The sequence below is a fragment of the Armigeres subalbatus genome, chromosome 3, assembly GCF_024139115.2.
Source record: "Armigeres subalbatus isolate Guangzhou_Male chromosome 3, GZ_Asu_2, whole genome shotgun sequence".
NCBI classification, from domain to species: Eukaryota; Metazoa; Arthropoda; class Insecta; order Diptera; family Culicidae; genus Armigeres; species Armigeres subalbatus.
The window spans coordinates 209,432,164-209,440,769 of NC_085141.1; positions in this window are offsets into that span (position 1 = coordinate 209,432,164).

An 8,606-nucleotide genomic window follows, 5' to 3' on the forward strand; every position below is an offset into this window, starting at 1 on the left:
GACATAGACAAATGCGTTCCACAAAGTTGTAGAGGAAACATAGTGCTACAAGTCCACCATACAACATAATTTGGAATTTACCATCGGGTATGAGTTATTGGCCTACTAAAAGATAATGAAATGATAAGTTCAATCCAACCAGAGAACGAGCGAAACTCAATAGTAAGAGAATGACTTCTCCCTACTTCAAAACAAACTCTTTTACACTAGTCGATTTCTCCCGGCACATAAAACTGTATACATCAATAAGCAGGACTTCAGCATTGCGCTCCCACTAGCCCTAAGGTTCCGGTCAAATAAGACGCATTTTCGCAACCTACGCAAAACGGCCACAGGAATAATAATCAATAATAAAGCTCGAACGCATGGGAACAGCAACGGTGGTACAAACAGATTTGACAGATTTGATTTTTCTGTAAAATCTTGTAGTTACCGTCGCCGTTTCGTTCTATACCGTTCGGTGCTAAGGAGCTTATTAATTGCATTATTCGGCAACTCGTCCGTACGAAAAATCATTTTGCAACAAAGTTGTACCGAAAAAGCTATAATTTCACGCCAAAATCGATGCAATTGAAAACCAAAAATCAGCCACTTTTTCACATAGTAATTCTTAGCCGATTTTCTCGCAACAATTAGTTGAAATCGACTGAGGACGAACCCTAGTACATATCACTATTGAATAGAATCACGATCGTTCATTGCGTTCAAAAGTTATGAAGACAATGGTGTGTTGAACCATATAAGCTTGGTTGATTCGCTATACAGCGTTTGCAAGAGCCGTAATGTAGGCAATTATTTATGATATGTATCACACTAAGGCGAAACCAAACGATTGAATCGAGAAAGGCATTATCACCGCCAGGTGGATTAATCTGGGCTTTTGTTAAATAGCTTTTTTATATGCACAGTACATGCTTCCAAAATAGACTAAATTTGCGAAAAACAATCCACGTGTTTCGGAGGGACTCAAACCCTCAACCTCCTACGTGCTCCTACTCTCTAGATAGGCGTGATAAACCCTACACATTAAGACCACTTCTTGCAAATTGAATATCTTTCGGATGCTCGATTTGTCCAATCGTCACATGTGTTTTACTGTTGTATATCCACCAGGCAAGTGAGCCCACATTGTTCAGTATCGAGAACTGCGCTGCAGCGGCATGCCCATGATATCATATAGTTGACGTAACAACCATTGCATTTTCGCATGTATTTCGAATAATTTAGGGACAAACATCGCAAATTTGAAACATTTCAACCTGTAAGCACATGAATGAGGCTTGGAAGAAGCAACGTTTCGATGTTGCAGCGGTTGAAATAACTTAGTGAAGGCGTAATTAGCTAAATTCGCTGAAATTTCGAATGGTTGATACGTCAACTTTGCAATCATGGGCAGTGCGGTAGCGAATGGTTCTCGGATTCTGATTGCTTTTCCGCAAACGTGACCTTTAAGTGGCCTTGTCTTGCTGTGTAAGGGTCATGCCTATCCAGAAAGTAGGAGGTGAGGGTTCGAGTCCCTCTAAGACACGATTTAACAAAAAAAATGCTAAGGAGCTGTCATATCGTAAGGCCGCTTCGCTTTGCATCGCGTTTACTCTTGTTGGCACCTAACTCCCCATGCACAAGGTGTCCACATTACACTCAAAAACTTTTGTGCCACAATACTCGTCTGTCGAGTGCCCATCAGTGAGCAGTTTCGCGCGTAAAGCACTCACCCCACTGTGGAGTTTAATCCGACTGTAGGCAAGCGGGAGCCACTTTGGTATTAATACCTTCTCAAATAAAGAAGTAATTATTTTAATCAAATTTTTATTTTTATTAGTGTAGTTGATTTTTTGACGTAAACTACGTCTAAGGGGAAGACTCGGATACAGGGTGTAAAATGAAAATTTCTAAATTGGGACCGTCACGAAATCATGTAAGATTTATGTAATAGGTCCTTTATCTTTCAATGGCTCTTAAGGTTTATATATCAGCCGATTCGCAAACTCTCCACCAATTTGCCAGCGTATTGAAACATCTGAGCATCAACGCTAAACTATTGAAAATTTAGTTCTTTCATGCATCATGCATCTCCTGTAGCGCGTTCCAACTTCGTAAATGCCTACTTTTAGGGTATTATCAATTGTTGAACTGCCCGTAACATTTCAAGTTTTATAATGCTCTAAACACCATAATTTTCTCTACGAGTGTTTAAAACAAGCATAAAACCAAAATGCTACTATATGGGGTGTATGAATGTTGGCCCACTGCTGACAGTGGGGTCCCAACTTCCTCACAGAGTGGGAGATGCTGCTAAAGCTGGGTAGTAGTGTCGGCGGTGGGATAAATTCCTTCTCTTCTATATAGAGCGGAATAATTGGTCCAGTTTACTAGGGACACGGCAGGTATTTTTCGTCCTTCGTCGTATGGGTCAACCTATGAAAGCAACGTCCATTTGCTGGAACTACACTTTAGCAGAACGTTTCTCCTGAGCTTACGATTCGGTACGGATGAGTTCGCAACAAAAATGTCTTTATGTGTCTTTTTTGGTTTTCGAGACTATGACGAAAGATGAAAATACCTGCCGTAACCCTATATTTGGTTTACGTAGTTTACGTCGAGCGGTCGTGTCTTGTATATAACCCCAAATTTTTTGACGTAAACTACGTCTAGGGAAGACTCGGATACAGGGGTCAAATGAAAATTTCAAAACTGGGGACCGTCACGAAATCATGTAAGATTTGTAACATTATAGGTCCTTTATCTCTCAATGGATTTTAATGATTTATTAATCGATTCGTAAACTCTCCCAATTTGCCAGTAGTATTGAAACTGTGATTATCAACGCTAAACTATTGAAAAATTTGGTTCTTTCATGCATCCCTACAGCGCGTTCCATCTGGTAATTGCCTACTTTTGGTATTATCTATTATTGAACTGGGTTGTATCAATGGGGTAGCCCACCGCTAGACAGTGGAGTCGTAGAGTAGGAGATGCTGCTAAAGCTGGGTAGTATTGTCGTGGTTGTCGATGGTTCTCTCTTCTATATGACGGAATAGTTGGTTCAGTGTACTTTGGTTTTACGTAGTTTACGTCGAGCGGTCATTGTTGTATGCAACCCCAAATTTTTTATATAAAATCAGAAATGTTTAATGTACATGTCGTTTAGTACCAAGCACAACAACATATGGTCAGTCATATGACATGACTCGTATACTCATCCGGATCATTTGAATTATAACAATCACCTGAATGAGCAGACCAAATCTCTCTAATTTTATTCTTCTTCATCCACCACGAACTCCGAGCGATGCGATGGGATTGCATTCATCCAAACACCATTGCACGCGACTCGTGAAGCACAGAATGACAAAAAATTCGCCACTTCTCATGCATATTCGCAGACCCACCGGCAGTTCTACCGTTGGTAACCATGCTGTCGCTGTGTAGGTAAAACGAACGAACGAACGAAACGAAAATGCGCGAGCTAAAAGCACGTCAGTACGTGCTGCTGTCTAATGTAATGACTCGCACGCGGCAGGCACTGCTTCTTTATACACAAAGAAAATCTTCCGAGACCGAGGCCTGACATACCGTATTTTGATGTCCGTGTTATGTATCTCAAATACCCTAGAAAAACATATTTTCTCAAATAACTTATCAATTTTAAGAGATGACAGGGAATCAATTTTTCGTCGATGCGCAACGAAACAAGCAGACAAAGAACCAACGACAAAGTTTTGTTTTTGTCAGAGATAATATGACAAAGATCCGAAAAAATTTGTCAGCTACAAAAGGAAGACAATTTTGTTGTAACTTTTAATCCGTTATTTTCATTTTCTGTACAGCTAATTTCGTTTTTTGCTATCATGGTTTCTGCTTTTGGACATATTCGAGAATCTAACTATGATAACAAATTAGCATCGTATTCTCGGAAATATCAGAGCATATAGGCAAATGATTCTTGTCATATTGTTTGGGTTCTGATAAAGGCTTGTTGCGAAGTGCGTTTGTCAGTAACAAACTCTTTGACGACAAAGGGATATTGTTAGGCGTTGCTCGAATATTGATTCCCTGGAGATAGAGCTCGCAATGTTCTCAAAACGTGTATTTTATTAGCCAAACAACTTTGTGAGAAGGTGTAAAAGTGCCTGAAACATATAAAAAAGTTATGCTCAAAAACTGATTTTAGGGCCTTCCACGGTAAATGTCACATATCTAGTAAAAGTATAAGTCATACATGATTTTTGGCAAAGTGGCCTAAATACCATCCCTACAACTTTCTCAGCACTAGGCGCATATACGGTTTGGGTGAAAAAGTAAAATTTTTATCTCACTTTAGGTGGTTTAATCATTTCACAGATTTTCTCAAAACAAGCCCTTTGATGCAACGTTTCCTCCAAACAAACTACAGCGAAAAATCACAGAAACGATGCTATTAAAAAAGCGCACGAAATCGACAAAAGCAACACTCTGCCAGGTGAAATACTGACCGTTGTCCATCGGATAGAAACCATTGAGACGGTCTCCACGAAACACCGGAAAGATTAAAGTCGCCGATGACAAGAAGCTCATCCGCCGCTGCTATACCCTCGACGGTGGAGACGTGTTCGTGTCACGTGTTCGATCTGGAGGTATGTACACGGCACAAAGGAAAATGGCGCTCTTCTTCAATTGGATGGATATCCAGACTTGCTCCAAGCATTATGCCACGTGGAATTTCCAATTAACATTGCCTTCAAACCACGCCGTACTGCAAAGATGACACCGCCACCAGTAGATTTCCTACTATTTTCAGGATTTCGTTACACCGATACTACGGCGAAAACACTTGGCTCGAAGGTGTGCGATCATCAAGCCAAGTTTCGATAGACAATAACATCGTAGTATTGAGCTGATCCTGCTAGACGATAGTTATCTACTTCTAAGTTGATACCGCCTACGTTTTGGTAGTAAATCAAGACATCATCGGTGTCGCGATCGCTCGACCGAGTTGATAATACTAGCGGAGAACTGCTGGAAGTTAGATCCGTATCAGGCAGCGAATGTTCATTGTAGCATAAGTACTTGCCTGGAATAACATGCTGGGAGATTTCCAATCCACATGTAAACTCAGGGCCAGGGCCTTTCTTCTTCTTCTCCTTCAATGGCTCTACATTCCAACTGGAACTTGACCTGCTTTTCAACTTAGTATTCTATTAGCATTTCCTTAGTTTTTAGCTTTTCTGTTCTGCCATTGCATGAGTACCAAATTTCATTTCTCGTTCCAGAAAAATAGTTTTGGATTTAAAACAGCAATAAAGTTGTTTGCTGAAATCCAGCAATCACTTGAACGATTTACTAAAAATCAACAAGAGTCGAGTTACTGCTGGAAATCGAGCAAAATTTGTGATTAATGTGAGAATCTGTCAAATTGAAGTCATGTTCATTACAGTGACTATAATAATATATATAATATATATAATTCTTATAGGACTCTAATGTTCATGTGAATGGAGTCAAAAATACTTGCAAAAATGCGAAGGAAAAAACACAGTGGTCATATTTTCTGCATGTTGAGTATAAGTTGCTTTTTTTATTTAAAAGTTTAGAATTGATCCTGAACAGCCATCCATTATCCAGACACCGAAATGAGACAACATATTAACATATAGAGACTGTTCGATCTCATCTCACTGTACATATATCATCTCATCGCTAAACAAAGAAATACGGCATCAAATTCGTGCTTCTTCTTTATGCGTGCTCACTGCTGAAAAAATCACAAAAATAAACAAACCAAATTCATTTCCATTGCTTTGTTTTGATGGGATGAAATAGGAGCTATGAGATGAAGTGGCAGACTTTCCTTGATCTCGAATGGAAAGCGAATAAAGTGTGAGTGAACCATTTTTTTTAGCGGGCAGCAAGACGACACATTAAAGTGCTGTTTGCAATCGGCTTGTGAAAGGAAATATGTTGACGATTGGCGGCATCAGGGTCGAGCCTCTCAAAACTAGTTCTATTGCTTTGAGAATAGGTCCTATGTGCAAGAGTCTCTCTTGGATCTATTCTCTTTCGTTATTACGAAACTATACAAGGTTTTACTCCAAATGTCTTGTGAGATTCCAAAGACAATAGCTTTGTCTATCATGCTGAAGTGGACATGTAGGAAAACATGCAAATAGCCGATATATTAGCGAAAGGAGGCGTGATCAAGAAATCTCCGTTTGCCATACGACCTATTCTCAAAGCAATCTAGGAGTGCTCAAGGAAATGTGGAAGCATGAAAAGGATATGCCGAAAGAACTAGCCCTGGCCCTTATACAGGCTTTGAAGAACAGGAAGAACACGAACCGGCAATCACTCGTTTTTGGAGTCGTGGCGCCAGTTCGTTACTATTTACGCATAGACAAACAGACATAACACATTGAACATTTACTCATAAAATTCATCGTCGTTCAAACACTAACGACATCTGTTAATTTCAGTTAGTTGGGCAAATCAGAACCAGATGGTGATAGTGAGCAAACGTCAAACTCGAGCAAAAACGATGCGCGCGCCACGAGTGATCGATTGGCCAACTAATGATTATTTGAATTGAGTAAATCAGTAAACGATAAATTTGACGAGTGTTATGTCTGTTTGTCTGTGATTTACGTATACCACAGGAAGCCAACAATTCCGTAACAGAAACTGCGAAGGTAGACGTCAAGATAGCCGCGGGTTAAAAGATGGGAAAATTTTCCTCCAAAACAAAACCACGTGCTTTTCGCCAAATGACAGCAGTATTCGATTGTATAGTGAGAGGCAACCAGGTCACTGATTACATGGAGTTTTATCATGACAAGTGCATACGGTGGGTATAATTTTTATTGACTCTGTCGTGTTTAGTGACTGTTGCGATTACCTGGGAAGCAGCCAGCAGGACGCCGCAGTATTCTATATTTTCTCGAGATGCATAATAAAACTAACCAAAATATTTACTACTTTTATTTGTATACATAAATTGATAAAAAGTATCTGAGTCTTCCCCTTAGACGTAGTTTACGTCAAAAGAACATAAAAATTGAAGCATATGAATGAAAACATATAATGAGCTGCAATAGTGCTGTCCAATGAGCAGCTCGAAGTTATTCCCATCCCTCTCATGTCCATTTGTTGACAAAAAAGAATGAGCGGGACGGGAACAATCTCGAGCTACTTCGAGCTGCTCATTGGACAGCACTAATAACAACTTTTATTTTTGACTGCATGCCCTGATACATGTCAAGATTAGAAATACTAGAATAAGAGATCGGCGAAGACGCCATCTTGTTTCAATCGAACCGTCAAAAGCGGTTCAATTCGACTGTTTACTTTTTGCATCCATAAGAAGCAAGCAAAAAGTTCAAGTGCTGCCAGTATTATTTTCACGATTTCATGCATTTTCATACGTTGCCAATTCGACAGTTTTCACTCCGCCGGTCTCTGGTTATAGGATTTCTAGTCAAGATGATTACCTCTCTTAATTGATACCTATTCCTAATTTAATGCGCTTTCTACTTTATTTTGTGCTGATATTTCAATAATGAAATTAAATTGCTGGAAGAACAGCAAGTTATTTTGATTTTGGTTTTGCTCTGGGTTTGGTTTGCCCAGGTTTTGCTGATCGTCCAGCACTCCAGCAAACCATTATTTATAAACATTACTGAAAATACAGTTGAGCATCTGTCATGTCAGTGATTTTATGTTTGCTGGAAGAACAGCAAAATAAATTTTGCTGGTTGTACAGCTTGGCAAATCAGATTACCGTGAGTCCACGGTAGTGTACGCAGCCATATGATGCGGTGTTTCGAATTACACCACCGCTAACAGATGATTTTGACATTTCATTTTGCACAAGTTTTCTACTGCCTGTGCCTGTTAGTCCGGTTGCTTTCTCCATGCGTTGCTGTTGCTGGCATGGCATGTAACTGAATTCTATAAGAATTATATAGGTCTTGAAAAAAGTTTTGCTGCTCAATTATTGTTATGCGGTTAATCAATTGTAGTAATCCTTGCGCAAAGGAATAAATAGTCGATGCAATATAAGTATAGTTGGTGTAAATTATTTCGGCAGATTCGGTAAGTGTTTATTTTTTCATATCAAAACATCTTACACTCGTCCATAAACAACGTATTGCATACATTCTATATCATTTCACTATACTTAACTAGACTTACTAATTTTAGTCTATTGCCTGAATAAAGATATAAGATGGTCACAGTAAAATGTAGATCAAATTAAACTTTGAATGACAATGAAATACAAATCAAAATAGTATTATACATTATTAAAAAGCATTATGTCCGACTTTTATCTAGAGAAACATGTATTCATAAAATACGGATTTATCATACGGAATCTAAAAAAAAAATCCCAGTTCCTTTGAATTCCACTACTTGATGATCATTTCACAGATACGTAGTTCGATCACAAATTCACAACAGTATGGCCGATCTCAGTGTCTCCGGAGTTCTTTATGTTTTTATGTTTTAGGGAGCGATTAGAATAATTGAATAAATTTCTGCTAGCACCACACTATCACAATGGTGTAAAATTATGAATCTAGAAAAACAAACTACGCTTCATAATTTAGTATCTAGCAATGCGTAACTTCTAG